This window comes from Cebus imitator, unplaced genomic scaffold (assembly GCF_001604975.1).
Source record: "Cebus imitator isolate Cc_AM_T3 unplaced genomic scaffold, Cebus_imitator-1.0 Scaffold111, whole genome shotgun sequence".
Classification (NCBI taxonomy): domain Eukaryota; kingdom Metazoa; phylum Chordata; class Mammalia; order Primates; family Cebidae; genus Cebus; species Cebus imitator.
In genome coordinates, this window is record NW_016107426.1 from 2,104,838 (window position 1) to 2,130,340 (window position 25,503).

The following is a 25,503-nucleotide window of genomic DNA, read 5'->3' on the forward strand; positions in this document are numbered from 1 at the left end:
GTTGGGGAGAGAGAGCATGGGGGGAAATGCCAGATATAGGTGATGGGGAGGAAGGCAGCAAATCACACTGCCACGTGTGTACCTATGCAACAATCTTGCATGTTCTTCACATGTACTGCAAAACTTAAAATGCAATTAAAAAAAAAAAGAAACTAAAAACAAAAACAAAAACCAAAGAAAACATGGTTTTATATATATGCGACCACAAGCAAAGCCCAGAGGAGAATAAACAGCAAACAAATGAAAATTAGAAGCAAAAACAAATAAACAGGAAACGAAATCTAATTTTTTCCTACTCAATCAACCCTGGAGTCTACAGTGTTACTTAGGGCCCCCAAACCCCCACATAATGAATATTTTATTCCTGATACACAATTCAATATCCTTAAGTCTACCAATATTACCATATATCCTTTACAATCAGAAATTCACTTTAGGCACGTGACTAATAATTACTCCAGTGCCAGCACTATCCATGCAAAACAGTAAACAGTGTGAATCAATGCAAGCATGTATGTGAAATTTAGCTCCACACTAAATCCAGCTTCATGCTTAAGTATATTAAAAATATATTTCTTATTTTACTTTAATCAAGACTAAGAGCTCTAACTATGAAATGTTAATTAGCCAAATTTCTCCAATTTTCTATCAGGTTTTAAGGAATATTTTATTATCTAAACTTTTTTTTCACATCTTTCTCTCACACTTATGATTCCTTACTACATTGTTTCATAAATAACCTTTTCAATCTATAATTTGAACTTTTAGATAACTTCTAAATTAGACAAAATTATTCTTTTTCTCACTAACAACTGTAGGGTTAAATAAGAAAAGTCATGTCCAGTGTTTGCTCTAAGTTTCTTGGACCTTGGGAACATAAAGTTATCATTTCTTTGGCAGTAAGCCCGGGGCATTAGGAGCTCATAGTGACCCTGGCTTATTTCCAAGGAGCCGGAGATCTGGCCAATTTCTGTCTCTTCGAGAACAGCAAACAAAGCCAAGGATTGCTGTTACATAATGATAACGTTCATGAGAGACAAGACAAAGAGCAGCTGGTGTTTATTTCATGATCTAAGTTGAACTGCAACATATAAAAAACAGACAAAAACCAAAGAGAGAGAGAGAGAGACTGCTTAGAGTTCTGACTTGCGTTTTACCCGTGCTGCTGCAACGCCGGTGTTGAGTGTCCAGACGGACGGTCTCTGGGTATGTCCCTTTTGTAAATAAAATCCTCTTCTTTTACCTATACCCTTTTGTAAATAAAATCCTCTTCTTTTACCTTGTTATTCTCGGCTTGGTGTTTTCTTCTCGCGAACCTGCCTCCAAATTATAAATCCGAGCTCGGTATCATTCCTGTTCTTAGTAACAGAAAAACAACACAGCTTTTTCAGGCACATTTTGTATACAGAATTATGTGTTAACTAGAATTCTTATCCTTAGTAACCTAAAAGTTTAATGATTACACAATTTTAGAAACATATTTCCCCATATCACAAACCTTTCTTAATTTGAAATAACTTGGATAGTCAATGAAAAACCAAAATAATTTTAAGATTTTAATTTACATAAAAATTTTCCCTAAAACGTTTATCCCATTCACTGTACTCAATTCTTGCACTTTTTTTTTTTTTGAGACAGAGTCTCACCCTGTTGCCCAGGCTGGAGTGCAGTGGCGCAATCTTGGCTCACTGCTACCTCCATCTCCCAGGTTCAAGCAATTCTCCTGCCTCAGTCTCCCAAGTAGCTGGGATTACAGGTGCCCACCACTGTGCCTGGCTAATTTTTGTATCTTTAGTAGAGACAGGGTTTTACCATGGCTGGTCTCAAACTCATAACCTCAAGTGATCCGCCTGCCTAAGCATCCCAAAGTGCTGGGATTGCAGGTGTGAGCCACTGTGCCTGGCCAATTCTTTCACTTTTTAAACAGTTTATCTAGGTTACCTCTGTAAACTGAAATATTAGACATCATTTCAAGTTAGTTATTTCCTTGTTAACCATGTTTTTAATAGCCAGTGAACATCAGGTACTCACCTAAAGCTAAGTAAGAGCCTCAATGTTAAATACATTGGTATTTTTACCAGTAACTCAGAAGATTTAGCTAACAACATTACATTACTCTCATTTGTCAAAAAAAAAAAAACAAAAAAACAAACAAAAAAAACAGGTATGCAAATCAAGGTCATTTTGTTTTGGCTGGGTTTATAGTTTTATAACCTTCTATGCCAAACACTGATATCTCAGAGGATCTAGCAAAGACAAACATAAAATCCAGACCAAAATGTATGCTGACAATTCTGAAGCCATATCTATTTTTATCAATAATTTGAAAACCAAATTGTTTAGTAAGTTATACTTAAGTCACATGAATTTGAAAATTGCTTAGATTTATTAATACATGAACGCTCTTTTACTCATAAGTCAATTTGGTAGACACAACATACAACAATAAGTATAATGCAGTATGTTGGCAGAGAAAAGAAGAAACAATAAGTGTACATACAAATAAACACATCTAGACATGTATACACACATATACACACAAAGTTCCAATAGCTTGGAACCCCAGCCATGAGACAGCAATACAAGCTTCCCAGTTTTGTTTGCCCCAATAGGTAACACAATGAAGGCTGTCAACCAAAATTTCAGGTAAAGCAGTTTTCATGGCAGTTTAATGTTTAAAGGCCAAACCTCCCCAGATTCCAAAGAACACTGGGGCCAAATAGCACCAAAAAAGAATATCACATACTAACCAGGCCTGGTCCTGCTTAGAACAGGAGCCCAAAAGCCTGGATACATGCAACTCCGTTTCACTTTTCCATTCAACAGCAAACTCCAGATTCCAAGTAATATTGGGGCCAAACAGTATTGCAACTGCCAGAGAAAATTCTAAGCAAGGCTTAGTAGCAGACCTCAGAACCTCTGCTAGGGTGTTCCCTTTGGAGAGGTTGCAGTTCGAAGGATCCTCTGGGGCATCCCCTTTGGGGTTCAGTCTTAGAGCATCAGACATCTCTGATCTTAGGTGGGCACTGTTGCCGCTTCCCACGCTTTCCTTCCAGAGGCAATGGCCTACTCTGAGCTTTCCTTTGGTTCCTGGGCATAATCCCCGACTTTTAGCATCCTTATAATTTGGTAAGTCTGTGCTTTCCCACGCTTCCTATTCCTCTGTGATGATAGGAACTGGAGGCTGGGTGAGCTTCTCTTGCCCTTAGCCAAGTAGGGTAAGGGAAGAATTTAGCATGAGAAAAGAAGGTTTAAGTCACCTGAAACACCCTGAGCTGCACCACACATACTTAGCTATAATTTAAAGGGAACTATTTGTAATAGTCTTTTAAGATTGGTCCCCTATATTAAAACAAGATTTTCCTAAGGTATTGATTTGCTCTTAATGAAATCAGAAAAAATTTTACTTTTAGTTTTATAAACTATTTCTTTTATTCTTTTATTTTTTATTTATTTGTTTTTTTGGAGAGAGAATCTCACTCTGTTGCCCAGGCTAGAGTGCAGTGGCACGATTTTGGCTCACTGCAGCCTCCGCCTCCCAGGTTCAAGCAGTTCTCCTGCCTCGGCCTCCCAAAGTACTGGGATTACAGGCATGAGCCACTGGCCCCAGCCTGTTTTTAAATTTTTATTTATTATTTATTTTGAGACAGAGTCTTGCTCTTGTACTGCCCAGGCTGGAGTACAGTGGCATGATCTCAGTTTACTGCAACCTCCAACTCCCAGGTTCAAGTGATTCTCCTGCCTCAGCCTCCCAAAGTACCAGGATTATAAGTGTGAGCCACTGTGCCCAGCCTATTTATAATTTCTTTTTAATGTTTATTTATTTATTTATTTTGAGATGGAGTCTCATTTTTGTCACCCAGGCTGGAGTGCAGTAGCATGATCTTGGCTCACTGCAACCTCCACCTCCCAGATTCAAGCGATTCTCCTGCCTCATTCTCCTAAGTAGCTAGGATTGCAGGCATGCGTCACCATGCCTGGTTAATTTTTGTATTTTTAGTAGAGACAGGGTTTTACTATGTTGATCACGCTGGTCTTAAACTCCTGGCCTCAAGTGACCCCCCCTGCCTAAGCCTCCTGAAGTGCTGGGATTACAGGAGTGAGCCATCATGCCTGGCCTAACCTATTTCTTTGAAAAACTCCGAATCATATCTCAGAAGTTCAACTTTGCCATGTCTTGCTGCTCTCAGCCTTTTTCTCTGTTTGAGAAAGCCTGAGATGATCTCTTCTTCAGCTTTTTTGCCAGCTTCTGTAAGTTTCTTTTCTTTCCTCTAATTCTAACTATTATGGCCTGATGCTAAAATGTCTTATCTTGAAGGTCTAAAAAAGCAATGTTTTCTTGTAACGTAACTTGATTCTGTGCTTTTGGCTTTTCCTGATATGCAAAAATTTTCAATGTAATCAGAAAACTTCTGGTACTATTCCTTAGAGTCATTTATTCCCCTGCTATCCTCATAACCTTGAACGCACTCTTCTTGTGCCTGATTGAAATCAAGCACTTTTATGAAGTTTGACTTCCAGGTTATCTAAATGGGCTTCCCATAAGGAGAAGCAGTCAGGTGGGCGCTGTGGCTCACGCCTATAATCCCAGCACTTTGGGAGGCTCAGGCTGGCAGATCATGAGGTCAAGAGATCAAGACCATTTTGGCCAACATGGTGAAACCCCATCTCTACTAAATATACAAAAAAAATTAGCTGGGTGTGGTAGTCTGCGCCTGTAGTCCTAGCTCCTCGGGAGGCTGAAGCAGTTGCATTGCTTCAACCCAGGAAGCAGCGGTTGCAGTTAGCTGAGATCGTGCCACTGTCCTCCAGCCTGGTGACAGAGTAAGACTTTGTCTCAAAAAAAAAAAAAAAAAAAAAAAAAAAAAAAAAAAAAAAAAAAAAAAAAAAAAAATAGTAGAAGCAGTCACACTGCAGAAGGTTTTTCTTTAATCTTTTTGGTAACTGGATAAGAAATAAGATTTTATTATTCCTATGCTGTCATGCTGTCTTTATTAGGCTTTTGATTGCTAAACACACACACACACACACACACACCCCTGAGATTTAAAAGGGGTTTGTTTAAATGTTTACATCAATTTAATTTTCTGTATTGCCTTTGAGGTCTTTTAATTATCACTGTGGGTTAAATGTATGACTTATTTTACAATAACCTGTGATTCTGTTTTGATCAAATATTTTGAGCCTGTTTACATCTTAAACAAATGTCCTCAAAATCAAAATCCTAAATTAAGTCTCTTAGTCTTATTACTGGGGCTTATTGAGGCTACAAAAATTAACCACTGCAAGGTTGTAGAATCCTTCCACAACTTCTAGTCAGACCATGAACTGCAGTATCACCACCTCAAGCCTGGTAATTCCATATACTGGAAGAAAAACCAGTGAAAGGACTCCTTCTTGTCCCCTTAAAAGGGTCCTTATCAGGTGCTATTAACTAATCCTTGTGCTGTTAAATTACAGGGGTTTGACTTCTAGGTATACATATCTCATCTGAGGAAGACACTGAGTCCTTTCAGTATCTGACACCAAACCCAAGTTAACCAAAGCCTTGACCCAGGCAAAAGCAGCAATCAAAGTAAGCTGCTTGTTTTTTTCTTGTTGTTGTTGTTGGGTTTTTTTTTTTTTTTTTTTGAGACCGAGTCTCACTCTGTTGTACAAGCTGGAGTGCAATGGCTCACTCAGTCTCAGCTCACTGCAACCTCCACCTCCCAGGTTCAAGCAGTTCTCCCGCCTCAGCCTCCCAAGTAGCTGAGATTACAGGTGCTTACCACCACACCCAGCTGATTTTTGTATTTTTAGGCAGGGTTTTGCCATGTTGGCCAGGCTGGTCTCAAACTCTTGACTTCAGGTGATCTACCGACCTCAGCCTCACAAAGTGCTGGGATTACAGGGGTGAGCCACCACTCGTCAAGAGATCGAGACCAGCCTGGCCAACATGGTGAAACCCCATCTCTACTAAAAATACAAAAATTAGCCGGGCGTGGTGGTGGGCACCTGTAATCCCAGCTACTCAGAAGAATCCCTTGAACTTGGGAGGTGGAGGTTGCAGTGAGCTGACACTGCACCATAGCACTCCAGCCTGGGCGACAGAGTGAGAGTCGTCTCAAAAAAACAAAACAAAACAAAAACTTGGAAAGGATTCCCTGAAGATAAATTTTAACCAAAACAGAAGGGCCCCTATCAGGTGTTAAGCACCCCAACTGCTGTTAAATTTCAGGGAGTCACTAGCGGGGTCCACTTGTCCAGGATTAAACCTGTGTTTATTTATTTATTTAGAGACGGGGTCTCGCTATGCTGCCCAGGCTGGAGTGCAGTGGCTATTCACAGGCATGATCCCACTACTGATCAGCACAGGAGTTTTGACCTGCTCCGTTTCTGACCTGGGCCAGTTCACTCCTCCTTAGGCAACCTGGTGGTCCCCTGCTCCCGGAAGGTCACCACATTGATGCTGAACTTAGTGTGGACATCCGATCCGCATAGCGCACTACAGCCCAGAACTCCTGGGCTCAAGCAATCCTCCCACCTCAGCCTCCCAAGTAGCTGGGACTACAGGCATGCGCCACCATGCCCAGCTAAACCTGTTTCTTATGAGGCCCTGCATGCAACTGAGAAAGACACTGTGACCTACACTTGTGAACCCCTAGAACACCTAAAGCTGCTGTTTTGCAAATAAACACAAAAGTAACAGCCTTAGTCCCCCTCCTACAGGTACTCGGCCTTCTTAACAACTCTCATCCCATACAGGTTTGCACCACTAATGGATATCTATGACTATGTGGTCACCCATTCAGCCTATAAATAACTTGTGTCTCATTTGGGATCATGAAATACATGGTTACCAGAATATTGATGTTTGCTTCATGGATCAATGTACAATGGGACAAGCAAAGTCCTCTAATACGCAACTGTGCAACATCACTTCACCTGAGCACTAAGCGGGCAATTGGCCTTACATTGACTAGGGATGGGGCCGTCTTTGGCATGTTGGCCCCATGGGGCAAGTTTTCATTAAAAGTGCCCTCCCAAGTCTCACTTGGTTTTTGCCCTTTCTAGGACCTTTGATGGCTATCTTGTTATTACTAATCTTTGGCCCTTGCTTGTTTAACGTCTTGGTGAAATTTATGTCTCCTAGATTATAATAATTCCATATAAAGATGATGCTGGCACAAGGCTTCTAAACCATCCTATCTTCTGAGTTGGGAAATAAAGATATCCTGCCTTTAGGCCCCTTAGATCAGACATTCCGAGATTTTTACTCCTCCTTTACTAGGCAGAGCTATGCTTATAAAGTCAGCAGGAAGGTTACAGAAGAATGATCTTCGTCCTTCATCTCTCCTTAAGATGAAGGGTTCTCTGATAAGTAAAGGGAGGATTATACTAGGGAAATAGAAGCATGGGAGACCCAGGTGACACCATTTTAAAATCAACTCCATCTTAAAACTAGCAAGGCACATCCCTTGCCAGTCATAAACAGCTTAATAATGCCTGCAAAGACTAGTTCCCAAAACAGTGGGTCACATGACCCCACTGATAAGAGACAGTAAACAACAATGCTCTGCTTATGGAGCAGCCACTCTTTTATTCCATCACTTTTTTTTTTTGAGATGGAGTCTTGCTCTGTCACCAGGCTGGAGTGCAGTGGCGTGATCTCTGGTCACTGCAAACTCCACCTCTTGGGTTCAAGCGATTCTGCTGCCTCAGCCTCCTGAGTAGCTGAGACTACGGGTGCGTGCCACCACGACCAGCTAATTTTTGTATTTTTATTAGAGACGGGGTTTCACCATGTTGGCCAACATGGTCTCGATCTTTTGACCTCGTGATCCGCCCACCTCGGCCTCCCAAAGTATTCCTTTACTTTTTAATAAACTTGTTTTCACTTTGTCGGCTTGCTCTTTTTAAAAAATTTTATTTATTAATTTATTTAAGATGGAGTCTCCCTCTGTTGCCCAGGCTGGAGTGCAGTGGTGCCAACTTGGCTCACTGCAACCTCCGCCTCCTGGGTTCAAGCAATTCTCCTGCCTCAGCCTCCCCAGTAGCTGGGGTTACAGGCATGAGCCATCATGCCCGGCTAATATTTGTATGTTTAGTAGAGATGGGTTTTCACCATGTTGGCCAGGCTGGTCTTCAACTCCTGACCTCAGATGATTCACCCTCCTTGGCTTCCCAAAGTGCTGGGATTATAGGCGTGAGCCACTGTGCCCAGCCTTCAGCTTGCTTTTGAATTCTTTCTTGTATGAAGCCAAGAACCCACCTGGCCTCCTGAGCTGAGCCTAAATTTGAGGTTTGCCTGCAACGCTACTACTGTAATTGGGCCACTTGAGATTTTTCAGCATCCCAACATTTTTAGTGACTGAAGTAATGAGAATTCTGATCAGGCCCTTGCTTGCTTGTTCATGTTAACCACTTGCTTTTTGCCCAATACCCCCTTTTCCCACATTGTAATTATAAATGCTGATGTACTGTGTTGAGAATCATTAAGTTTACCCTGCCCCCGTGGCTCCTCTGTGGAGGATAGCTTTTAGTTTGTAATTAGCGGTAGAGGGGTAACAGCTGCCCACTTGGTATATTCTTGAGTTATGTGGAAATGTAGAGCACCTGTGTATTAATAAGAGTCATCTGTCAAAGAGCAAATAACTGCATGGATGAGAATCTGCTTGGGGCCTTCAGCCAGGAAAGCTGTATGCCCCACAGGCTCTCATGCTATTGGTCCCCAGGATAAAGCCACTCTGTTGTGTTGCCTGGGTGTTTGCTTCTCAAATACCTTCAGCACCACCTGGGTGGGGGTCTCCCAACCGAGCTTGCTCTTGGTAGTACTGTTTGTCAAGTGGGAGGAGGTAACTTCAGGGTCACAAAAAGTGTTTGCTGAAGGAATGAATGCATTGAAAGCTATTGCAACCAGCTGCTGATGCCCAGAGCTCTGGTTGTTCAAGGTGTTATGTGGGACTGAAGAAACACAGACTTTTCACCTTGATTCCCTAAAACTCCCTTTTCTTTATTCTCTAGCCACATAAAAACTCCCTGCTTTTTCTTTTTGTTAACACGGCTTTCAGAGATCTTGCTTTCCTACCTTGCTTCTTTGGCCAAATAGAACAAACCTTTCTCTATCTCCAAACTGCTGTGTGTCGGTATTTGGCATCAATTCCACATGGGGTACAAGAGCCTGAATTTGGGCTTCTAGTTGAAAAGTATGACTTCCTTGAAGCCCTGGCAACAAGTAGCAGTGAGACTCCATTCGATTCAGCAAGGACAACTGCCTCAATGGTCAATGCCAACGTCTCAATGACAGCCAATCATAAACAGTCCTACACACATGCTTCCAAGTGTTGGCAATCAATAACAGCCTCATCACAGCAATCAGCTTATTACAGGTGAGGTATCAATCTCTAACACCTCTGCAAATTCACTGATCCCTGAACTCTACCTTGTCCTAAAACTCTGTAAGAGCAACAGCCTGTTCTGCTTGGAGAGACTGTGCATAGCCAGCACAGTTCTGTTACTATAGTAAGCAATACAATCAGTCATCTCGCTTCAGATTTTAGTCTTCAGAAGAACAACTCTGCCAGGGTGTTCTAGCAACTTTGAACATCTCCACAAAGGCCAAGTAGGCAAGGCTTCACAGCTCTGAATAGCCTGAAATTCCTCCCGGAGCAAGGGGAGATAATGAGCATGGTGTGGAGCCACTTTGAGGCAGGCTCTCCTCTGTCTGGTAGGAGTCTGTCACAGGCCATTTCTCATTTATCCTCCTAGTTTCAATAATGCAGAACTTTCTGCCTTGTGCCCCCACCTAAGGGTTTGGCTGCAAGCTTCTGTGAAGATCTAGAAAAATGCTTGGCAGTAGTTTAGGGCTGGTTCTTAACAGGGCAGGGACTAGGATGAGGCAAGAAAGACACCTAGTGGACAAAACTGAGGGGCACAGTAATAGGGCTGTGCAATGCTGATCCTGCCCTGCTCCTCAACAACAGAGCAACTCACCATTCCTGATAGCTGTCATCTAGTTCCTCTATTTGGTGTCATGCTGTGAGACTAGGGTTACTGGTAGCTAACTGACTGTCTTTTGCTGTGAATACAAAACTGTCTAAATCCATTTGGGCTTCTTACTTGCTGAGTCTATGGAAGTGTGACACACCAATCGAGCAGGTGCTACTATGCTACTGCTTATAGACTGTGAACCACTTGGCAGTCTCCTTATCATTGTTATGAATTGATACGTTCTTAAATTATCTTCTCATTTAATTTGTCTCAATAATTGCTACTTAAGAGGATACTGGTCCTCTGGGCTAATGCACTCCCACACTATTTTCATGTTAGTGCTTCTGCTTGTCAAATGCATTGGTTGGGCTTCGTTGTTGTCATTATGTTGCATTATATCCCTAATTCACAAAAGCAGATCAGTTCATCAGAAGCAGTTCATTAAAGCTTAAAACAAAGACAGAAGCATAGAAATGCTGTAACTTAGCATAATACCCAAAAGGCAAATGGTGAGCTGGATTTCAATGCAAGTGCTGAGCTTTTGCCTGCTAGAACATGTAAATCTATTGTCGCAGTAAGAACAGAAATGGCTATCTAAACCCAGCTTTCCCTGCAATGGTGATCAATTATTAGCCCTAGAACCCAGGGCGTTGCATGTGAAATTTCATTCAATAGTGACATGAAGCCATCAAAACTGACTTCTCTGGTAAACCAATCAGGTTTTTCTGGAACAACAAATTAATGCTTTCCAGCCTGGGTGATTAAGGACTGTTAAGGTAGCAAGAAATAAATTTGAGTCTGTTTGTTAACAAATTTTACCCTGCCCTAAATGGGCATTGGGTACACTCTTCCAGAGTGAAGTTGGCTGACATTCAAGGAAAAAAGCTACTCATATAAATGTTTGAAATGAGAGATAGGAAAAGAATAACTTCTTCACAATACCAATGTGAAAGTTGTCAGTCTCAAGATGGAGTCTCTCCTGTCAAACCCAAACAGAAAAGTCAGGTTAGAAAGGGAAAGCCCCCCTGCACACATGCTTATGGTAAGAACTATAACAGACTCTTTGAAGGTCTCTTATGCACATATGCCTGTAACAAGAACTTCTGCCAAGGACTTTCTAACCTGCGTCTTGCTTGGTGAATCACAAGGACAGCTAGCCAAATTACGCAAGAATGCTTGCCTGGCGCACCATCTACACTAATGAACTGACATCATTTTCTGTAATAAGCCACTGTAGCCAATGTTCTCTTTGTTTCAAAACAAATTATGTGTACTTCTTTTGCCTTTAGAAGTTACCCCTTGCCTCAACCTCCAGTGTTTACTATGGCACAAGTATTCTGCACTGCAATTCTTCTGCTTATTCCCAATTAAACTCAGTATTTTTAGACAGTCTCTCTGCTGATTTCTTAGGTTGACACCAAGAATATCAGTAATGATGATTTACATAATTTCAGGTAGCTTGTTCTAGTGTCAAGTGTTAAGCCTTGGAGATATACATATATTCATTACATTAATGTTTAATAGAAGCCATCAGGATTCCTAAAGAAAACCCAATTGTGGGAAAAATAACTCAATAGCGTGTTATCTTCATCAGGTTAAATAAGTCAGAGATCAATGATGTATTATTGAGCATACTTAAAGTTCACATCCATATGCTGCAACCAAATCTGAGCTGAGCGCAGCCAAAAATTGATCTGAGAATGCATTCACTGCTATTTCTCATGTTTCAGTCTCTCAGCTTTTCAGTGAACTTGGCTTATCACTTTAGGTTTGCAGGTAGTTTTTCATTACATATGTCATCTCTATCAGCTTCAGATCTGAAAATCATACAAGAAATGTCCCTTTTCAACAACATAAGCACAACTTGACTAACTATATGGAGCAAGAAGTCTAACTTTTGGCCCATCTTGGCTACCAATATGTCTTCCTCACTAAGTTTTACCATTTCTAGATTTTGGCTTAAAGTGAGAGACATGTGACTCTTCACTTCAACACTTAAGAGGCCATTGTGGGATTATTAAGTGGCCTAATTTCAATATGTTTTGTCTCAGAATAGGGAGTCCCAAGGAGAGGGACAGAGAGGGAAAAAAGGCCTGTTGATTAAACAACACACACACAATATTTATCAATTAAATTTTCTGCCTTAATGGGCATGGTTGATGGTGCCCGAAAACAATAACAACAGTAACACTAAAGATCAGTGATCACAGATCACTATAACAGACATAATAATAATGAAAAGTTTGAAATACTGCAAGAATTATCAAAACTTCACAGAGATATGCCGTTAGAAAAATGGCACCAACAGACTTGCCCTACACAAGGTTGCTTCAATTTGTTAAGAATGCAATATCTGAGAAGCACAAGAAAGTGGTGCACAATAAAATGAGGTATGTCTGTACTAAATGTGTGTCCATCCCCTCAGGGAGTGTACAGAGCGTAGCTATCAACACAAACTGCTACAGTGATTTTGCCATCTCAAGGAAAGCTGGCTGTAAGTGGAAGCAAATGCTGCTGAAGGCAGAGCAAAGACAGAAATAAATATGGGTCCTGGATTATATCATTGAGTTGCTGAGGCAACCAACCCTGATGTCTGTCATAATACTCCAGTTACAGAAGTCAAGATATCCCCTTATTGTTTAAGCCAATTTATGTTGCATTTTGTGGAAGATGCAAAGATATGCTACCCAGATTCCCTTTCAAGGAAGCACTTGCTGCCCGGCTATAGGAAATGGGGTTAGCAGACAGCCCTCGGCTATTTTAATCAGGGTCTGCTTCAGCTGCAGAAGGCCACCTTGCTTGAGATCACACCTTTCCTAGGGCAGACTGCATCTAGTATAAGAGGCTGGCCATTGTTGCCTGACAATGATACTCTTGATGGGCAATACTTACTCTAGAGTTCCCTCCCAGGATAGCTGAGGATTTGCTGAACCTGAATAGCAGTTCAACTTCTTCCTCTGAACAATCCTGCTTCCACTCCATTCCTAATAGAAATCTTTTTTCTCATCTCCACATGACTGTCTACTTCTGGAATACCCAGTCTGTGACAAGGTTTCTGTAATATCAGGCAAAAGCATCCTCAGGTTCAGTAGGCTAGTTTGAATTCAGTCTTGTCTAGAGGAAGAGAAAGGCACTCATGTTATCTTAGTTTTGACTTTGTATTATGGAAAATTTCCAGCATGCACAAAGAGAGAAGAATATAATGAAACAACAATATCAATATATGGCAAATATTTATCATCTGATACCCTCATGTATTATTTTAAAGTAAGTCCTAGACATATTATTCCATTTAAAAATACCATAGTGCACCAATGTTTGCCTTGAGATGCAATACAATGCCTTTTTCTCCATTCTCCTCCCAATCCAACTCCTTTTTCTATTGTCTCATCTTTTCTTCCTCTTCCCACCACCATAGCTTTAAAAAGAGGAAGTTTTTTAATAGGAGAAGAGGCAGGTGGACAGTAGTATGGGATAGAAGGCCCAGAACAAATACTGGAATCCTTTCATTCATTCAACAAACATTTCTGACCTATCCTCTCTCAAAGTCTTGGGACACTCAATCATCATCAGTGTAGGCAGTTGTTCAGACAGGTGGTACTGGACAATGATGTTTTTGTTTAGCCAGAAAGGAAGAAAGGAAGAGTCCCTTAACACCTGACATCTAGTGGTCACAGTGGTAAGTAATGCGCATGTTTTCTACTAGAATACAAAGTTTGTTCTATGGAACAAATAGGAAATTAAGGCCAGAGAGGTAAAGTGATTTAAGGTCGTTAATAGCAAAGCTGGGCATAGAACCAAACAAGCTGACTTTAAGATCTGTGTAGGCCAGGCGTAGTAGCCCATGCTTGTAATTCCAGCACTTTGGGAGGCCAAGGCAAGTGGATCACTTGAGGTCAGGAGTTCAAGATCAGCCTGGCCAACAGGGTGAAACCCTACCTCAACTAAAAATGCAAAAGAAAAATGAGTTGGGCATGGTAGTGGGCACCTGTAGTCCCAGCTACTTCGGGAGGCTGAGGCAGGAGAATCACTTGAACCCGGGAGGCAGAGGTTGCAGTGAGTCAAGATCATGCCATTGCACTCCAGCGTGGGTGACAAGAGCAAAACTCTGTCTAAAAAAACAAAAACAAGAACAAAAACAAACAAAATACCTGTGTAAATTGTGACTGAAACGTCAAAATGTAATTCACATGATTTTAAATTTGATTAAAGAATCATCCTGTTTTGTATTTATTTGTATTAGGTTATAGTATATTAGTGCCAAAGGAGACAAAGTGCCATTGGTTGAATGAGGGAAAAAGACGGGCCTATGAGGTAATATTAACATTGTATTGTCCATTAAAAGGTCTCATTACCAACATTTCAATACTACTAATAATAATGCCTATGCTAGCTCTGTCTATTCCTAAACAAAGGTTGAATAATTATTAGGAGAAATTGCTTCCAATTAGAGAAAACTAAATGCGGCTATGCCACAACATTGACAGTGCATTTACAGAGTCTATGTTACCATTTGAAGTTTCTTGGATCTGTTACTTATTCCTGTCCAGCCAGTTAAAATTGAAGGTAGAGCTCCTAGGAGCTATACGTGACTCTTCATTTCTGGGTAAATACAAGAAGTTTGCCAGGGGAATGGGAATATTGTGTTTCAAATGAATCCAGCAATAGCCACACCAACATTCAGATGATCATCACAATCATGCGGCATCTAGGTTACACTGCCCTTGTCTTTCCAGGACTGGGATTTTCCTAATCCTTTTCACTTGTGAGAGGAAGATATAAAAGTGAATCTACCCTTACCTTATTCACATTTTGAGGCAGATTCTGGGAATGTGAAGAGGTGGTGAGCATTTTGAGACTCTTCTTCTGGTGCTAGTATTGAAATTCATTTAATAGCCACTCCTTTGGATCCAATGTTCCTTACCTGTAACAGCAAGAGATTGACTAAGTGATTGCTTCTAACGTTCCTTTCAGTTCTGTCATTCTGTGCATTTTTTTGTGCTAAGGATAAATCTTCAGCCCAGCTGGTCCCTTCCACTTTTTCCTAGGTTGACTTCCTTCATTCCATAAATATTTATTGAGTATCTCCATGTTCTTGAGGGTAAGGCCTGGGTTTTATTCAACTTTCCCCCATTACCTCGCACCACTAAGCAGGTGATTTCCAGTAGGGTTGAAATTAGTTTCTATTTAAGATTCCAACTTTGTCTGGAGGGGCTCACAGTTCCAACGAAGATTACAGGCATCATCAATTAATTACTTAATTAAAAACTGTGTATCTGTAAAAATTTAAAGACAAAAGTGGGGGGGGGGGTATGAGGGATGGCAGGAAATCTGGTTCCAGTCGTCCTTAAGCACAGGTATGTTCCAACAGGTAGTAAGAGTGCATAATAGTGCAAAAAGTAATGGTTAACACTAATTGAATGCTTTCAATGTGCCAGTGCTTTCCATGTATTGTCTCAAGTAATACACACAATTATTCTATTTTCTATGTACTAGTATTATGTTTCACATTCGAAGTGGGCACAGAGATCCTCAGAAAATGGGATTAAATAAAAACAGAGAGAGAGATGAAGTAACATGCCCAGGTAACACTGTTAGAAGTGAGAGGCAGCATTTGAAACCAGACAACGCAACCTTACAGCCCGCAGTCCTAGCACTTCCCTAAGTAGATAAGTAAGAAAAATCACAGTAACAGTCGTGATTTCTCCAAGAGGCCAGACGAATTTGAACAGTGATGAGTCCAAGCTACAGAAGAAGCACAGGGAAGTGGCTGCCGAAGAGAAGGCTAAAGATGTTTGCAAAGAGATAATATGCACTGTTTCAGGCTAGATACACAGGCGGAGAGGCAAACCGGCGGAATAAAACCCGACAAGCAAAATCCGGAGCGCGTCAGGATGACAGGAGACCGCACAGAACAGGTCGGAAGTTACGTCACTAGCTGAGTCTGGCGCTCCCCGGGACTGCGGGGCAGGTGGGATTCCGACCGGAAGTAGCGCACAGGAAGTTACGCAATGGAGGCGGTACCTGGTTGTGGAGGGTGACGCCACGGGCGGGGCGGAGCGTCTTAGGTCAGCTGGGAGCCTCCGATCCCCGACAGGTAAACCTGCCGGCCGGATCTGAACGGTGGCGGGGGTGGAAGCTGGGGTTGATGGCCTAGGTCGCTCGGGGCCCTAAGTTCGGGTGGACAGAGGTTAGGTAATGGACAGCATTAGCATTAGGTGGTGGCTGGAGAAAAGGCTCCTTGGCATGAGACTGCTTGAGGGGCTGAGGATATGGGGAACTCTTGGGAACTTGGTCTTGGGGGCCCGAGGTCGTCGAGGAAATACAGACAAGGTTGAGTCTTCTAGGAATCAGACATGGCTGGGGATCATGGGTTTCCGATCATTGGCGCTTATGTTGGAGAGACGGAGCCTGGGACCCTGAGATGAGTTGACCTAGGGTTCACCTACCCCGACCTGTTCTGCTAATAGGGGACAGGGACCTCGACTTTTTGTCTGTTAACTCATAGCACAGTGCCTTGCCACAAGTAGGCATTCTTTAGATGCTGTCGAATGAATGAATGAATGAATGAATGAACCAACCCGATTCTGGCTCCCCGGAAGATACTCTCCCAAATTTCAGTATGTTAACCTCTGAATGTAGAAATGACTCCAGTTTACTAACCAGTGGTTTATGAGTATGCTGGTGCAGGAGATACGCAGGACGTTGTTGGGTTTTGTTAGTTTTGTTTTTTATGGTTATTGAAATTTAGAAATGTGTCTTAATATTCTTCTCCGGGTGGAGAAGATGAGTCATTTGCTTTGGCTTCTTTCAGGTTCCTTTACTTTTCTGGGAAGAACTTCTAGGGCAATGATACCAGGGAGGAGTTGGACCGTTGTAAATAAGCTGCTGTTGTAGCACTGACTGTTCTCAGTGCTTTCAGCAAAGTAAACTTACTTTCCTTTTTCTTGATGTTTTCTTCGTTATCTTATAAGTAAATGTACTACTTAACATTTGAGATGTGAGAATTATAACTCACAATAGTTATAATTGAGAATATACCTTATATTTTTTATTATAAAAATGAAAATGGTAATTTATAAACATCCAGTCAGAGATTACACCTGGTGTTTATAAATAAAGTTAACTCCTTCCAAACAGCTGTATTAATAGAGGGTCCCCAAAAGAAGATTAAGCTGTTTCTTTTGTTGGAAGTACTTGTTTAGGTATCCTAAATGTGATAAATAGTGGGGCTGGGCACAGTGGCTCACGCCTATAATCCCAGCACTTTGGGAGGCCAAGGTGGGCAGATCACTTGAGGTCAGGAGTTAGAAACCAGCCTGGCCAACATGGTGAAACCCCATCTCTGCTAAAAATATGGAAGAAATTAGCTGGGCGGGGCACGAGCCTGTAATCCCAAATACTCGGGAAGCTGAGACACGAGAATTGCTTGAACCCGGAAGGTGGAGGTTGCAAAAGCAGAGATTGTGCCACTGCACTCCAGTCTGAGCGAAAGAGTGAGATTGTCTCAAGAAATATAAATAAATAAATAAAATTTTAAAAATAAAAATTAATTTTTAAAATGTGATAAAAACTAGGCAGGTACCTACAAAACAACTACTGTGACCAGATTGGTTTTGGTTGTCAAATGGAAAAAAAGTGCAGATGAGACTGTCCTCAGGCTGTGTAATGAAATCTTGGCATGAATCACTAGTGAGGTGAAAATGTATATGGAATAGATAATGAGATAACAGCTCTGGAGAGGTTTCAGAATCTTACCATTAGATTAGGTATAGTGGGGTAGGAAACCCTGAATTTATGCCATACTGGGGTGTGTGTGTGTGTGTCTGTGTGTGTGTGTGTGTGTGTGTGTGTTTTACAAAGATGATGCTAGTAGGCGTTTTTTAGATTTAAAATCTAAGATGTTCTTAAAATAGGTTGAAAACTCCAAAAAGTTGACCTGTAAATATATTATTGCACTATTTAAATTTTAAGTTTACCTGCCCTTAAACCTTGTTTTCCCAATATCTGGAAAGTGCCCAGAATCATGCCCATTTGTGTATATTCTTACTACGGTGCCAACTTTAGAATATACGTAAAAATAAGGTACGAAGTAATGTTTTCAGGTCTTCTAGATTTATGTTAATATTATTGTCTTACTTAAAAATTAAGTCACTGGGCATGGTGGTGCAAGCCTGTAATCTCAGCACTTTGGGTGGCAGAGGCAGGCAGATCACGAGGTCAGGAGTTCAAGACCAGCCTGGCCACCACAGTGAAACCCTGTCTACTAAAAATACAAAATTAGCCGGGCATGGTGGCATGTACCTACAACCTTAGCTACTTGGGAGGCTGACACAGGAGAATCACTTGAACCTGGGAGGCAGAGATCGCAGTGAGCCCAAACCCTAGCTACTTGGGAGGCTGACACAGGAGAATCACTTGAACCTGGGAGGCGGAGATCGCAGTGAGCCCAAATCACCGCTGCACTCCAGCCAGGGCGACAGTGCGAGACTCTGTCTCAAAAAAAAAAAAAAAAAAAAATCCAGTATTATTTTGCTACCTCAGTCTCCTGTTCAGTGTGATGTCAATCTGCTGTTGTGATGTCCACTAAATTTTGCACATCTAAATCTGTGTAGTATAACTTTTATTCATAATGAGCTGCTATCTAAATGGTAACTTAGGTCTGTACATTGACATTCTTGAGGTTTTCAGTTTTGCAGAACACTGTTATCTATGGACTCTAAAATGGACTTCATTTAAAGAAACCAAGGACCATTAATGGACAAAAACATGAGTCAATATGTATTGTGGCATTCAAATCCTAGCACTTTGGGAGAGGTAAGTAGTTCACTGTTTTATGTTTGGTGAGGTGGTAGAACAATCTTAAATTTGCCTAGGAAACTATAGGATTGTAATTGAAAAGTACAGTTCTTAATCTCTTTATGTTTTAATCAAGACTTCCAAAGAGAGGTTTGTTTTGTATATATAAAGCAATTGTTCTTATTTTCCTGTAAAGTTGATCAGAAATTTAAGATTGGTAAGCTATAATTACATTGTTCCTGGAAGGTTACTGCTCTGCTTTCTTTTTTGGCAGGGAACCTCCTTTCAACACTTTACATTATGGTAGAAAATCTGTGGATACCCGGTAGAAATGAGGCCTCAAATAGTCATTTAAATCCTCTTGCATTTAAGTTTGGCTATGTAATAGTATATGTACCAAATCTACTGGTCAGTTTTATCTTGTGCCTCAAGTTTAAGCAAGAAAAAAGGCTTAAAAAGGTTTTTTTTCCTTTATCCTGCCTTATTTATGCTATTTCATTTTTTCTTTCTTCTTTTAAAAAATTTATTAGGTAGTTGATTCTCCAGGCCCTTTATCTTTCTGTCTCAAGGGGGTAAAGTTTCTTTTTTCCCATTTTACCTTTTTTTTTTTTTTTTTTTTTTTTTTTTTTTTTTTTTTTTTTTTTTTTTTTTTTTTTTTTTTTTTTTTTTTTTTNGTCAACAGGAATGTCTAGTCTCATGTCTCCATTTTGTTTTTTCTTTTTCTTTCTTTCTTTCTTTTTTTTTTTTTTTTTTTTTTTTTGAGATGGAGCACTGTGCCCAGGCTGTAGTGCAGTGGTGCAATCTCGGCTGACTGCAGTCACCACCTCCTGGGTTCAAGCAGCTCTCCTGCCTCAGCCTCCTGGGTAGCTGGGACTACAGGCATGCACCACCATGCCCAGCTAATTTTTTTTGTATTTTAAGTAGAGACAGGGTTTCACTGTATTGGCCAGGATGGTCTTGATCTCCTGACCTCATGATCTGCCAGCCTCAGCTTCCCAAAGTGCTGGGATTACAGGCGTGAGCCACTGCACCCAGCCCCATTTTACCTTTTTTAATTGATCAGTTTGTTCATTTTCAGAACATTAACTTCTAACTTTATGATACTATTTGGCACCTTTTAATCACTAAACATTAAACTTGTAGTTTTTTGCTGGTTTCCTTTGTAGATACACTGGCTTCTTGTTTAGAATTGGTTTAATTCTATAGCAGGCAGTACTTCTAGGAATTCATCTTTCAGATCTATTTGGCCTTATACACAGAAATTTGTATTCAAAGATTCTTGTCACCATATTGTTTGAAATTAAAGAAAAAACAATAGTCTAACTAGAACCTGCTAGAAATAGCCTAACTGTGTTTCAGCTGAGGTCTAGTTAAATGACTGCCTTTACACAAAGTAATACTTAGCAGCTCTTAGGACAAAGTAAGTGCAGAGATGCAGATATGGAAAAATCTCTAATATACATTGTGAACTGAGGAAACAAAAGAACTATACATATAGTATGTTTTCATTTGTGCTTATATAAAGCATACATTTATATACATACATACAAAATTTCAAACCAGTGTAAGGAATTATTGACAGATACCCCTGGGGAATGAGACTAGGGACCTAGAGTAGGAAGAAGAGACTCACATCTCATGTTTTTTCTGTATACTTTTTCTGGTAGGTTGATTTTTTTTTACTATGAGCATGTTTGTATTTTCATAATACTAAGAGGCAAACAGCAAGGTTTTAGGATAACTTTGCAATTATAAGAGCCTTTCGCTATTCCCTTATGACTTATTGTTCTTATAATACTTGCACTATTTAGAAGAAGTAGCGTTACACAAATAAGTTTTTTCAGAGCTGCAATCTGTTACAATCTATTGTAATAGATTTTAAGCCTTGACATTAGATTGCTACTATTAATAAGATCCTATGAATACTAAGTGCTTAGTCCTGCCAAATTCGATATTCATTTACAGTATATCACGTGTTGCTGACCTGACCAGGTGATATAGTGGGTGTTACTTTGTTTGCAAGCTAAATTAGTATTGTAGTGGCATAGTTCTGAACTTCTCAATATTACTGAATGAGATGAACTTTGTTTTATTTGAATTGCTATTTAGGGACTTTTAAAATAATTCTTACTATTATTTTACTTTGTTCTTGATGTTTAGAATTGGCTTAAGGCATTTTGAAGAATGGCTTGTTCTCTCTGTTAGTAAAATCAGTAAACCAGAAAAATAATTTTTATATATGGTAATCTCATTTTGTATTATTTTGAATTGGCTGATTATCTGCCTTGGGAATGCAGCAAAAAATTCTGGTGACATTTACTTTGATAATCATTTCTGTCTTCCCACACTTTTATTGTAGGACATTTGGAACAGTAGTAATAGATTAGTAAAATGAATTATATGAAAAATGTAAAGATATAATAATCTTAATACTCATTTTATTAATAGGGATTTTATTAGAAACTTGCTTGAGAATAGGCTTTGTAAGATACATATGTATATGATACCACTGATTGTGTGTCTTGTTAAAAATCATAATGAAGTCTGCTAACTAGAGATTGAGTCATGGTTAGTAAAATAGAAGAGATTATGATATGTCAGGTATTTTATATCATACTTAGCAGAGTATTTTGCATATAGTCATCTCTGTTAAATGATGATGCTTTGCTTCTTGATGTCCTTGGGATTAATCACTATTGTCCTGAAGGGGAAATCAGTGAGTGGAGTGCCTAGAGTAAGACTCCTTATTCTTGCTAAGTGAATGGAGAGCAGTGAATTGAATCCAAGGACAGATTGTTTTCCTAAATCAAGAGGATAGAATATGGTAAAGGTGACATGGAAAGAAAGGAGATGACATTGAATGTAAAAGTTACATGTAGAGAACACAGATTTGATGAAAGATGCCTCTATACGTGTGTGTATAGATATATACAGTACATTATATCTACATTTACGTATATTACCTACATATGTTCCAGAAACATATATAGAGAGAATATATTCCAGGAATATACATATTTTCATATATATATATATATATATATATATATATGTGAAAACCAAATAGCAAGTTATCCAGTTAGTGCAATGAGAAAAAAAATTCATTAAGGCCTTAGAGCTGGGCCTGTCATAGGCTAATTCATGATTTTTAGAGTAGCTTAAATAATTTTGGAAGTTTTAAGATTATTCACAGAGTTGAAATGACAGGAAGGCAGACCTAAGCCTAAGTGAGAAAATTAAAATCTAGCAACATAAACTATTATGTTAGCCATATCTTTTGAGATTCTGTTTTGTATTGTTTTGGGGAGGGGAGAAAAAAGAGAGAACTCAAAAATTTATTGCTGTTCAATTTGAATTGAACTAGAACATTAGCCTTTCCTAGCATTCCAATTGTTTATGACCAAGATTAACAGATCCCATTAACCTATAAAACATTAATACGTAAACACTGATTTAATTACCTTGTAAACAGGAGAACTGTTTTTAATCAATTTTGTGATCCTATAAAAAGGTGATTGTGATGATCTAGGTTGAGGCTAATGTGACGATTTAGAAGACTTTGGAAGGGTTGGAGAAACTCCACAGGAAATGTACTTGTTCTCTGTTACATGAAGCCAAATTTCATTCTAAATAAGAGAAAGTATAGAACTATTAATAGTTAGCAGTGAAGCAGACTGTTGAGAGGCAGTGAACTCCTGGTAATTAGGGTTGTTTAAGCAGAATTTGAACATCAAGAACATTGTAGAGGGGATTCTTCATTGTATGGGAGAGTGTACTAGATTATTCTGGAGGCCTCTTTGAAATCCTAAAAACTTTTTTATAGTGTAATGAAGTGATTCATTGTAGATGGGTTTATATCTATTATTCCTATATTTAAATACTGACAGCTAACATATCCACTGGTCACTTATCTACCAACCTCAACTCACCCATAACCAGGGCATAAATTTTAAAATTACTTGAACTTCAGATTATAAGACACAAAATCAACATGCTTTTCTCAGGTCCTTACTCAGTTTACTTTTATTTTAGACACAGTTCTGATAGGCTTAATTAGCTGATATCTAACTCCATGGGATATTAGAAGTAACAAATTACGAATGGGCCAGGAGCTCCTATTAGAGGCAAAGAAAAAAACTCATAAAGTAGACCAGCTAGTTTAAAATTGTAGCAACCTGAGTCCTTTTGATAAGATGAAAACAGCTCTATATTAATGGATATTCAAAATGATATCCCTGACTGAACAGAAATAATTTACATTTAGTATTTTCAGTTGAAGTAGTTAGGGAAGAATACCTGAATTTTAAAAATACCGCTTCAGTGTGTTTAATAACAAAAGACAGGTATTTTGGCGTTTGGAGAGGCTGCATTGTACAGTGGAAAGAACGCAAACTCTAGAGTAATATAGACAGATTTGAATCTGGACTCCATTCTCTTAATTAAGTTTTATTATTCATTCATTTTAAGCCTCCATTTCCTCAGCTGTAAAAAGGAATTTACTGAAGGTTAGATAATGTATATAAAGGCTTGCCTATATTAGGTCTAAGTAAATAATAGCTTTTATTGTTACCATAAAGCTTACTTTATCTTGATTTAAAAAAACCTGTGGCTGTTCAAATAGAGCAAGAACAAACATCTAATAGTTTTAGTGTAAGTTTAATATATATAATGCTAATAGTGGTGATGGTATGCTTGAAAAAACTTTTTAAAAAGCATACAAGTAATTCATATCCACTTTACAAAAATTAGGTTCTAGAAAATATACCTAAGCAAAAAAGAGGAGTAGTTTATCACTGTAATATTTTAGTGCGTGCTTCATTTTTAAACTGCTTTGACGTTCTTACAGGGTGTCACTTCTGAGTAGTGACTGCTGAAATGGATTCTATATTACTACTGTTGGGGAATTTACATTAGTCACTGTGCTTTCTAATCATAACATGAAGTGAAAGATTGTGACATGGGACAATACTGATTAAAGTAAAGTCCTGGTAAATTTTGTTGTGTTGAAAGCAGTTTTATAGAGTGGTGGGGTGTTGCTTTCTGTTCTGGAGCCAGAGAACCCAAGTTTGAATCCCGGCTCTGCTATTTACCAGCTGGGTAACCACCTGAATTTCTTAATTTCTCTGTACTTTGGTCTCTTTATCTGTAAATGAGGGATAATAGTAGGATCTAATTCATGGGTGGTTGTGAGGCTGTAAAGGAATTAATCTATATAATATGTTTTGAGCAGTGTCCAGCACACATTAGCTGCTCTGATTATGAATTTTTAGGCAGGTTTATACAAGCATATAAGATAAACAGAATGAGCTACAAAATTAAGTCAGCGAGATTAAAAACCTCTTCTAAGACAAGAAAGGGGTATGGGACAGAGGCTAGTGTCCCCTGAGGGACATAGGCCTCTGGTAATTATTTACTGAGCTGAAATTTCAGATGGTTATAACCCGTCCTTTGTTGCATCATGCACATGTTTACAATGTTTTTACTTTATGTTTTTCATTTGAACCTTGCAAAGGGGTCTGAATTTTTCCATTTGAAGCCATTGTTTCTTTTTCTCCCAGTTTAAATAGTTCAGTATTTTTGAACCATAATATTTCCACATCAGTTTCTTTCCCTACTCCACAAAGTCAACATCTTTTTATGCTATCTCTTCCAACAAGCATTTTGGCTATGCTTTCAGAGATCTAAAGCTCTCTAAGACAATTTGATATCATGGCTAGAGATCAAAGAGATGCAAGAAATTGTCATTAAATCCGTTTATCCAACTACAACTTCAGGGAGATTCTGTAAGAACTTTAAATTCTGTTGCAATTTTCAGTGAAGAGTATTAATCAAAGAGATAAGCCAATGAACATATTTAGCCATTCTGTATAGTGTACCTTTTCAAAAAAATTCCTTTTCCTTTTCTTTCCTTTTGATTTTCTCCTTTTGTTCTTATAGCATGGTATCTAGTAATCTGATTACTGACCAAAAAGTAGTTTTTAATTTCCCTTAAAAACATTATTAGACTTGTAGTAGAGTTTTTTTGTGTTTGTTTTGTTTTCAAGCATCAAGTACCACGTTTTTGAAGACCATGGCCTATCATCATTATGCATTCAAGATTTGAGTCTGAATAACCTCATCAAGACTTAGATCTTCTTCAGAAGCTTCAAGTCTCATCTGCATTAAAGGTCCCCATTGAACCCTCTCACAAAAGCACAAGCTTAAAGGGACTAAAATCCATTAATACATTCCATTTTATATCCCTTCCTCTGACTTCTCTTCAGTTTCCTTGGCCTCTAGGGTCTTTCATATTGCTTATGTTCCTTTAGACTAGAGGCAAGGGGACGGTGCTTTCCAAAAAAATATGTGTTCTGTGGCCATAAGTTTTCATTGGTAGCAAAGTATAAATTTAGCATGATGAATTTAGAATTAGGTCTTTTATGGCATCCTATAAAAAGTCGAATTAATAGGCCAGGCACAGTGGCTCACGCCTGTAATCCCAGCACTTTGGGAGGCTAAGGCAGGCAGATCACCTGAGGTCAGGTGTTTGAGACCAGCTTGGCCAACATAGAGAAACCCCATCACTACTAAAAATACAAAAATTAGCCAGGCGTGGTGATGCACGCCTGTAATCCCAGCTGTTTGGGAGGCTGAGACAGGAGAATCTCTTGAACCCGGGAGGCAGTGGTTACAGTGAGCTGAGATCATGCCACTGCACTCCAGCCTGAACGACAGAGCAAGACTCCGTCTCAAAAA

General features: G+C 39.5%; 2 protein-coding genes across 4 annotated transcripts in view; one reads left to right on the plus strand and one right to left on the minus strand.

Moving 5' to 3' along the window:
* EHHADH (enoyl-CoA hydratase and 3-hydroxyacyl CoA dehydrogenase) overlaps window positions 1-15,939 on the minus strand; it is a 93,140-nt gene extending 77,201 nt beyond the window's left edge. The window contains exons 1-3 of the mRNA XM_037741954.1: window positions 14,770-15,939; window positions 12,862-13,083; window positions 1,280-1,358 (exon numbers count right to left, since the gene is read on the minus strand). The gene's annotated coding sequence lies outside the window, so the exon portion shown is untranslated. The remainder of the gene's footprint in view (window positions 1-1,279; window positions 1,359-12,861; window positions 13,084-14,769) is intronic.
* An 18-nt stretch (window positions 15,940-15,957) lies between these two features.
* Window positions 15,958-25,503, plus strand: part of MAP3K13 (mitogen-activated protein kinase kinase kinase 13) — a 186,953-nt gene continuing 177,407 nt past the window's right edge. Inside the window, exons 1-3 of one of the 3 annotated variants that reach the window (XR_001828045.2) lie at window positions 15,958-16,066; window positions 18,661-18,786; window positions 24,813-25,110. The gene's annotated coding sequence lies outside the window, so the exon portion shown is untranslated. The other 2 variants (XM_037741950.1, XM_037741951.1) reach the window with 2 other exon arrangements.